The sequence below is a fragment of the Zonotrichia albicollis genome, chromosome 4 (assembly GCF_047830755.1).
Source record: "Zonotrichia albicollis isolate bZonAlb1 chromosome 4, bZonAlb1.hap1, whole genome shotgun sequence".
In the NCBI taxonomy this organism is placed as follows: Eukaryota; Metazoa; Chordata; class Aves; order Passeriformes; family Passerellidae; genus Zonotrichia; species Zonotrichia albicollis.
In genome coordinates this window covers 12,010,138-12,020,620 of record NC_133822.1, presented here as the reverse complement: position 1 = coordinate 12,020,620, position 10,483 = coordinate 12,010,138, and positions in this window count along the sequence as shown.

Sequence of the window (10,483 nt, the reverse complement as noted above, 5' to 3'; positions counted from 1 at the left end):
TATGCAGTTGGAAAACATAAGGAATAAGGTAATTTGCAATAATAATAATACCTCACCTCATCCCTTACAAAAATTTGGATTAATGAAGCCTGAATGTTAATAAATGGAGTGGTACTCCAAATCTGTAATGACTACAGCAATTGAATGAGACTTAATTGTCCACTTTAATAGCATTGCCTCCTAGGCAGCAAGTCTCCAGATACTAGGGACAAAAAATGGAACTATGAAAATCATAAAGATTTTTTTCACAACTAGATTGCTTCAACATTTAATTTTTAACACTTCATATATCTATATAAAATATAGCTCCATTTGTTGCTTTTTAAGACTGCAGCAAAATTTATTTAGCCCTGCTCTCTCAGCACTTTTTATGTAGTGTGTGTTTGTGATGTCCCCAGACAGGACATGACACTGCAATGTACCATTTCAGTGATTGTGAGAACAGCATTTTTCTCTTTTCCTTGGCACTGAAAATAAACCCTTAAACCCTTATACAGTGTATCATGGTAGTTGTCATCTTCTAGATTTGTCACAAAATGTAGACATTGGCTTTATGATTACTAAAGAGACAAAGCTATTTTGTGGGTTGTAAAACTGTTAAAGCCCAACTACTGGATTTGTATTTCAGCCCAGATCCACCTGCTGGGCTTCTCTCTTTGTCCCTGTTCATTTCAACAAGTAATAGGGAGTGTTTTCCTGCTCTTTGAATCTTTTCTTCTTTCTCAATAAATTTTCAGCTGTCTTCATCTGAGTTATTTCCTAGCCACTGTCTGAATCTAACTTGTTTTTCTACATGGACAATGATCAAATTTTTTTTATGTTAACAAAGTTAATAAGCCAAACCCTGGGAGACTTAAGCAGTGCCCTAAGGTAGGAAGCAAGTTCTTCAGAAGTCTCAGGTTCACAGAATATTTGATTTTATCACCTGAGGAATATGGTTATAAATATAAACAAAAAGATAAGATACATCAAAGAGAGAGCTCATGTTAGTACACTTCAGGTAAAACAACAACCAAAGGAAATTACAGAAAACCCTGATGATTCTGGAATAATAGGAGGAGTCTGTATAAGAAACAAAAATAATATTTTGCATGTAAGATGAGACTTAATGTTATTTCATATTAGCAGATTGTTTGAAGGACATCATACACAACAAATATACCAAATAGATCTGGAAAAGTAGAAAGTCAGCTCATCAGAACTCTGAATTCATCAGAAATGAGAATTCTGGGGGAAATAATCAGAATTCTGGGGCAAATTATATAGTAATGAATCAATTAAAAGAAGGCAGACAACATGTCTTACACATGTAATCAGATATAAAGGACACTGAAGGAGTCAATAATTTAAGCATACTTGAGGGGAAAAAAAAAAGACCCTTAGTAGAACATGGAAAAAGCACAGAAGACTGAATGGAATTTGTGACTTAGGATTAAGTTGATAACAAGCAGCTGTGGAGATAAATCCATTATTCAGTCAACAATGTACAATCTGCATATTAATTGATAAATATGAATCTATAAAAGTTGGAATTTGCTAACATTCTTTATTTTTAAATTGCTGTAGTTTCTTTCCTATCTGTTAAAAAAAATGAGAAAAAATAAATAAAAACTAGATAAAAATCAAGCACCATAACCTATGTCCTTGTTTTATGTCTTTTATAATGACAAAGCACTCCAGTATTCTGCCTTCGGCTTCGACAAATATTTTTATTGCAATAAAGCTTGCAGGAAAATTTACCTAGATGTTATGGGAAATTTATCTTTGGTTTCATCCCACCATATCAAATATCTTTGTGAAGTCAATGAAGGAGAAAATTATTTCTCTATAGAAAGATTTTGAAAATCCTTGTGGATGGAAATAGTTATGTACTTCTGTGAAATATTAAAACGTCTTTAAATGATCAGTTTTTAGTCCCTTTGTCCTTCGGCTTTCTCTTCAGGCATAAAGATGTGGATTTGCTCTGGAGTTATTTGCTAGTCATGACCTCACCATGTGTTCAGAGTAAATCATGGGAATGCTGCTTGGAATGTAAATGCTGTCCAGCTGGCCAGGCATCTCACCCAGTCTGCCCTTATGGTTTATTTCTCTGCTGAGCTTTGATTTCATGTTCTTTTCTATCACTACATTTTGTGCAAACAGATATCCTCCTAATGCTGTTTCTTTCCTGGACAAGATTTTCACTTTTGAGTATTGTTACTGCTGCTGTTATTAACAATACTGTAATTTTTATTTAATGATACCAGTAATTCATTCATCCATCATCAAGGTATGTACAACGCTGTGCAAATATTTGTGCACAATAACAATTTATATGTCAGAGGAGCTTGTAAAATTCCCAGCTGCCTGTAACATCAGAGATTCGGAGGCATTCTTCAGACAAGAAAAATCCAAACTCTTGCCACAACAATATTTTTTCCCTCCTTCTAAACCTGAAAAGAATGATTACCTGGCTGCTTGTACCATATAGAAGGGTGAGGCAAAAGCTCATTGTTTCCTCATACAGTGCATGTGGAGGTTATTTGATCCTTTTCAGAAGCTATATATAATTTTACAGTGGGATTTTGAGCTCCATCCCTCTCCCATGTCACTGTTATGATGACAATTGCCATTACCTACTAGAAAAGAGAAGAACTATTTTCCCTCCCTGTACTGTCAGACCTGGGGGTGAGGTCTCCTCTCCTGTTTCATCTCAGAGATCCCACTGAGCAGCTGGGTATATATGAAGTGTTGGCACTGTTGTACTTTCATCATATAGATTTTCAGCCAGGAAGAGACTTCTTCAGCTCACAATAAACCAGAACTGATATCAAGACTAGGAGAAGGAATTACTTGAAGGAAATAGAGAATAAAGTTTGTGCACCTGCTCTGCTAATGCAGCTGCTGTCTATTTTTTTTCCTCATGTACTCAGTGTCACAGGGAGCACAGAACAGGGTTTGAACAGGGACACTCTAAGGAAATGAAAAAAATCTAGATTGGTGAACTTTTTCTTTTGAGGGCATTCCTGCACATAAAAAAAAGACAACCCACAGAGAGTGAACTCAAGAATTCACTTTGAGCCTTCATCTTTGAGCTTGTTTTGTAATATTTAACTCCATGACACCGTCATGATATCTTTATAGAAAAAGTGGGTGTTTTTACTATTTCCTGCTAAGTGTGAATGACAAGTAAGCTCTCCATTTCCAGTTCTTACTCATGAAAAACATTCAGGCCAGCTGATGCATTGCATGCAAGTTTCAGCAACATCCTCCCATGCAGCTTCATTGTTACATGACAAACAAAATCATTAATTCTCTTTCCTTCTGTACAGGGCACTCTATTACCCAAGCTAAAACAGATGCAGACCTTTGCATTGCTAATCTCCTTCCCTTTATATTGAGAAAATGTTAAGGTATAAGGGAATAGGAGTTATTTTTTGATCCGGGTGAATCAAGCACTTTTTATGAACTAATACAAACAACACTGACATATTTAGAAAAGAATGCTTCACAGCATTTTTGGAGTAGATTTATGTTGGGAATTTAGCTGCTAGAAAATGGAAAAGTACAAAACCATGGCTAATTCCAAGTCCTGCACCTGCACAGATAGCAGTGTCCTTGGGCCTAGCTGTGGTAGGATAACAAACAGTGAAAGAGACATGAGAAAAGAGAGATGTAACCCCTAAGGAATGAGGAAGAGTTGATAGTATAGTTTAACCAATAGATTGCTTAGCTTACAGAATATTCATAAGCTTATTACTCGCTGTATAAGTGTCTGATGCTCTCTTCAATAAACGGAATTTGCTTATCACTCATATTGAGTGTCTGAGTCTCCCCTCACCGACAAATGGCTCGACTCCAGCAAAGGCCTTCCTTTTCCCAGTGACAGATTGAAGCAGAGAAAACACCATGTAATCAGCATTAGGAAACCCAAGCAGCTATTTCGATACTGAATTTTTGAAATTGACATTTAAGATAATTTTTCGCTCCTCACAGGCTAGATTGGACAGTATAAAATTTAAAAACAATATTGCCCCCTCGAAAATTCCTGACATTATTAAAATTCTCAAAGAACAAGATAACTGTTTAAGTAACTTTTGAAAGCAGTGTAAATACCAGCAGCCATGCACTGAGCAAATGGTATGTCCTATGAGGAAGCAGAAAATGGCAGATTGTGTACATAACATGCCAGCTGCACAACCCAATGCTGCCAGGTACAAAGGGGTAGGAATATCTCAAGAATTCCAATCAAGGATTGATAATAGTCCTAACTCATTTTTTGTTCAGTTTACAGGTCATATAGTGTTGGTAATTAACCTTTGCCTTACTTGCTACTTTTCTTTAACCAGCCCCACTCACCGCATTGTTGAGGTTCATGGGAGAGAGCAGTGAGTGGCTCTACATCTCTGCCACTGTATTGAGAGGGCATCACCAGAAAACACTTCCCAATGGTTCTGGACAACCTTTTGCTTTGCTTCCAATTTCCTTCCCCTTGATGCTTATTTTCTGTTTTATGAGCTAAATTGTACATCTGCATAAACTCTATTGATCTGAGCTCAGCCACCCTAATTTAAATCCTCCACAGAGGTATACCCAGGTCAGCCCTTACTGACCTGGTGCCAAACCTCTGTCTCATGTTATGAGACTGTTACCTTGTTTTTCTTTGCTTCTGCAGTTCTCTTATTCATTACTGAATGCTTCTGATCCATGATATTTTATTCTTCTCTAAGCACAGCATAGAATCATAGAAAAGTTTGTTTGGAAGGGATCTTGAAAGGTCACCCAGTCCCACACACCTGCAATGAGCAGGGACAGCTTCCACTAGATCAGGTTGCTCAGAATCCCATCCAACCTGACTGTGCATATTTCCAGAGATGGGGCATTAATCACCCCTGTGGGAAATCTGTTCCAATGCATCACCACACACTGCAAAAAATTTCTTCCTTATATCTAGTCTGACTCAACCCTCTTTACATTGAGAGCCATTATCCCTCATCCTATAGCAATAGACTCTGCTAAAAATTCTGTCTTCATCTTTCTTATAGGCTCTTTCAAGTACTGGAAGGCTGTAACAAGGTCTCCCCTTATATAACATGTCAGTTATGGTAAATATGATGCATGACTACTCTGCTTTGTTTTTTCCAGGCACTGATCTCATTATGAAGACAACAAGCTACTGCTTCACGATGACATTAGTAAATGTGAACATAATGGCAAGAGTAGCTAGTCATGTCACACGGCACGGAAAGAGCTAAAGGAAAAGCTATGCATAGCAGTGACAATGAAAAATTCAATATTTACTATACTGTGAGCAAGAACAAAATATTTCTGGTGCTGGGTCTTACTGCTTGAAATCAAAAACTACATTTTGGTACAGTACAAATATTGTCCTGCCAAAACACTTGTATTGTTTTATTCATTAAATAAATGCAACATTTTGAATTATCTTGCAATGGAGCATAAAAATAAAATAATCCTGCTTCAATCACAAGACTAATTACTATACAAGAAAAAAATTATCTTTTCAAGAATTATATTTATTCTATACATGAAAGTGTCATTGGACCCAGCACTTCCTTTGTTCTAATCTGGTCAGAAATGTGTTGATTTGAAAAAGAACATCCTTATCATTAAAAAAAAATGCCAAGAATTCAAATAAGAGTAAGATGATGTTACTTGAGTCAAAAACTCAGAGCAATGCTGGTTTCAAAGTGCATTAAAAACAATTATGATAGTTTTTATCATAAAAGGAAAAATAAGACAAATTCAAAGTGCTGAATCCACGAAAAATGGAATATTCATGTGCTATGTATTTTAAAATACTTTTTGTAAACTTTCTAGGGAAAACTAGGTGGATTCTTAAAGAGGATCATAGTGTATGTAAACTGGTCACCACCAAAGCAAACCATATCCTTGGAGCCACTTATACCAAAACCAAAGACACTGTACTGTTACAGAGAACTTTGAAAACATAAAACATGAACTCTTTGTGTTGATCATCCTTTATCACTCCCCAATAAAGAAAATGCCTCTTGATATATGTGTGCATGCAGGCTTGTAGTGACAGGATAAGGAGTAATGGCTTTAAACTGACAGAAAGTAGGATTAGATTAGATATCAGGGTGAAATTGTTTACTGGAACAGGTTGCCCACACAGGCTGTGAATGGCCCATTCCCTGGAAATGTTGAAGGCCAGGTTGGATGAGGCTTGAAGCAGCCTGGGATAGTGGAAGGTGTCCTTGTCTGTGGCAGGGTGTTGAAATTAGATGAACTATAAAGTCCCTTCCAGCACAAACCATTACATGATTCAAAGATATATTGAATTCAAATGACTTTTCCACCTACAGGGTTCCTAGTTTTGAACCAGGACCCGCAGCACAGAAATGAAATCTGCTAATCAAAGTAACTCTACTATGCCCCAGGCAGGGTTAACACATGCTGCAGGTGTGCACAGTCTGCATGCATGATCATTCAGAGTAGTTCCAGCACCTAAAAAATCATTTTATTTGGATGGTATGTTCATGGCCTCTCCTATAAAATTGAATGTGTTTCTCAGCAGGAACTTGAGAAAAAAAATCAAGCGTGGCTGTTTCAGTCAGTATTTATGAGGAATCTTATGAGGAGCAGCTAAGGGAAGTGGGGATGTTCAGCCTGGAGTAAAGGCAGCTCAGGGGACACATTATTGCTGTCCACAAGTACCTGAAAGGAGGGCGTAAATAGGCGGGGGTTGGTCTTCTCTCACAAGTAAAAAGTAATGGGACAAGAGGAAATGGCCTCAAGTTGCACCAGGGGAGGCTTAGATTGGATATTAGGAAAATGTCTTCACTGAAAACATTGTTAAGCATTGGAACAAACTGTCCAGGGAAGTGGTGGAGTCACTGTTTCTGAAGGAATTTAAAAGTTGTGTAGGTGTGGCACTTAGGGACATGGCTTAGTGGTGGGCTTGGCAGTGCTGCACTGTATTCCATAATCTTAGAGGCATCTTCCAACCCAAATGTTTCTGTGATTCTGTTGCTTGTCAGTGAGTTATATATCCAAGGGCTATAAACATTCACCTTGTTCTCCTCCAGCCTTTATCCAAGCAGGCTATGCCTGAACTGTGTGCGCAAAATAAAACTCAGGACTCCAGATAAGCAACGAAAAAAACCTCACTTCATCTGACAGTGCTGTTTTGGATTCAAGTACAATGCTGGACTTCTTTTGCAGCCTCACAGCTATTTGATTTCTCTCCAGTTTGAGTCACTACTATATCTCAACCTGAGACTCCAGTACTTGATTAATAATTTCACATCCTCTGTTCCTGTTGTTATTTTTCTCAAAATATAAAACTTGGCTATTAAATTGCATCCTTGTTTTCCAAAATATTTCTTCTATTTTTAAAAATCATATAGACTTGTCTCAAAACATACTTTCAGTCCCTCTAAACTGCATAATGTCTAAAAATCTAATAGACTCATTCTTTGTTCCATCATCCAAGTAATTAATGAAAATATGGAATAGTATTCTACCCAAACCAGAACTGTGAGAAATGCAAAATTGGGTATGTTTTCCATTTTGCCAGCACACTGATTATTATTCATACAATGCTGCAATCTGACCCATCTGACTGACCCTGTGTTAGCTACCTCTAGTCAACACCACCCTAACATGCTTTAAGTGACAAGATGTGACAAGATCTCTAACATCCTCTGCCTGTGCTTCAAGCAGACTGAAAAATTTATTTATGACTGGGACAGACAGTGTTCTTCAAGCAGGTGTTTTGCTGCTATACTGAGGAAGATACAGAAACCTCATGAGCTCTGGCTTGATACGGAATATAAACCACAAGGCTTCTGTGTATCTTGGGCTGTGACACAGAAAATGCATTGGTGTTAGTAAAGGGTTAAAGAAACAAGAAGCTTGTCACACAGGGTTTCCAAATCACTCTAAAAGCCATCTGACTCATAAAATAGGAGTTGCCAAGCATATCACAAGTCTTGTGCCCTCAAAAGTGCTCATCAGTCATGAGCAGCTTGGATTTTTTGAACACACTGCAAACTGGAGGGATTTGTTCCTCTATACAGAGACCTAAAATTGGCAACTGCAATGAGATCAGGCAGATGTCTTTCAATGACTTAGTTAAGACCTAAGATGGCTTATTCATCTCATGAGGAATTTTTCTATTATTTTTAGTAACACAAGAAGAACTCCGTACAACATGGATAAGCAAGTTCAAGGGGGGAAAAAAGCCTCTGTATTCACATGAAGATCAATTAATGGTATTTCTGTAAAAAATGTTGTTTTCTTGAAATTTAATTTTTGCAGTTATGTGTTTGCATAAATGAGATAGTGGTAGCAATTTTTTTCTTATTCAATGTCAATTTTTTTTCAAAAGATATTTAGGTTTTCAAAAACAAATTAAAAAAAAAAAAAGAAAAAAGAATGAAGGGGCAATTTAAGAGTTTGTTGTTATTTTGTGTAAAGAAATATTTTGTCATGCTGTTTGTACCATATTTAGATCAGATGGATTATTTAAAACTTCTGTTACAAGTTCCAGGTTACAAAAGGAACAAAAGAAATTCAGGTCACCCATCATGCAGAGCACATGTATGACCACCCAAATAAAAGCATAAATGACACAAATAAAAGCCTAAGTGACAGTTGCTGAAGAATGTCAAAACAATGATGTGAACCTTTCCTGCAGTAAAAATACCACTAGACAGACAGGCATACTTCTGATTATAAAGCTGAAGGACAGTAGTAGTGGATACTTCAGGTTTTTTTAATAGGACTTTAGAAATGTCATTGCCCAACAGTAAACACAATTCCCTTGGTGTAAACAAAGGGACAAAAAGTAAGTAGGTTTACCCTTAAAGACTAAAAGAACCATTTTTTTCAACTCCTTCCACTCAAATTGGGAATAGAAACAGATACAGGTCTAGCACATTACAGCCACTGTTCCTCTACAGGTACACAGGATTGGGAAAAGAGAGAAAATGTGACTAGATTAACAAAGGAGAGATTAGCACGGGGTTTTCTCCTGGGTATAATTTTGTACTGATTACTGTAATGACCAGCCCGGGGACAGTGACTGTGATTTGTAATACAAAGCATGTGCCATAAATAGCTCAGATCTGACACACCAAGAGACATTCAGAGCACTTGACAACCTGTCTGTTCAACAGACAGAACGATGCTAAGAATTAGCTGAGGAAATTTATTATCTTGTCACTGGCTTTAGAAGACTTGCATCCAGTAACTTCAAGAGAGATGGTCAGCCTCCTCCACCCTGAGTCTCAAGTCTTGGAGCATGAAGGGTCTGGAGCACTGAAAGGAGGCAAATGCTGCAGCAATGTAAACATAGGTTAGAGGCATGACCTCAACTATAATTTTTAAACAAATAATGTCATAACTGTTCAAAAACAATAAACTACTTGAAAGTGGATGATGTCCAATTTATATTAAAATTTAATTTACTACTTCTTTTTAAGTTAGAGTTAACACAATTTGCAAACTTAGAATTCTGTGATGCACTTACACCAATATTTATAGCAATTGTCACCAAGAATCCACAACCTACCTAGACTACTCTTAAAAGCAAGGCAACTGCTATGTCTCAATGTGCCACTGTAAATTGGATTTTTATCGGCTGGTCCCCGGCTTCATGTATTCCACACTGTACTGCTGATCTGGGAGAAAATCAAAAATTGCTGCTGACAAAGTTCACGGAAGACACAAGTAATGAAAATGATAAGTAATGGTGAGAATATGTTACAGAAAGAAAGATATCTTATAGCAAGAAACCAATCACAATAATTACTTGATAAATCAGGCTGCAAGCAATTAATTTCACCTTCAATAAAATTGACTGTAAAATTACACCTTTAGGAAGGAAGGATACAGAACCTGATTACAGCATAGAGAGATCTATCCATACTAGAAATGTCTTTAAAACAGGCACACTGAGACAATTGTGATAATCAGCTGAACCTGGGCTTCAATACATTTATCTGGCCAAGAGACTAATGAAATCTTGGTTGTGTACATAGGAATTTATCAAAAAGGAAGTCACAAGCAGTGATCCAACTGCCTTTTTAAATACCTACACGTAGAACAAAAATCTGATAAAGCCAGATGCACCTCTGTTCCACAAAGACATGTGCAGAAGATACAAATGCTTGAAATTAAACCTAGAGAAGATGAGTTAATAAGCAATGCACATACTATTAACAGCAAACGCCCTTAATCACTAGTACATAACTTGTGTCTCCACTTCAGGCTGCTTTGACAACTCCCCCAGCCCATCAGACACTTGAGCCCAAATGGTGTAATCAAAATCTCACCAGAGAAAATGAGAGGACTCCTCGCATAGCAGATCCAGCAAGGTTTTCTAAAGGAAAATCCAAGGGTCCGGGTGAGGCGAGGATGAGGAGAGAAACAGGAGCAAGCAGGAACACAACCTCTGCTGTGTGGGAATCTACAAAATTATAGGGGTTTGGGAAAGCTGCAAAAGGCAGGCCTCAGA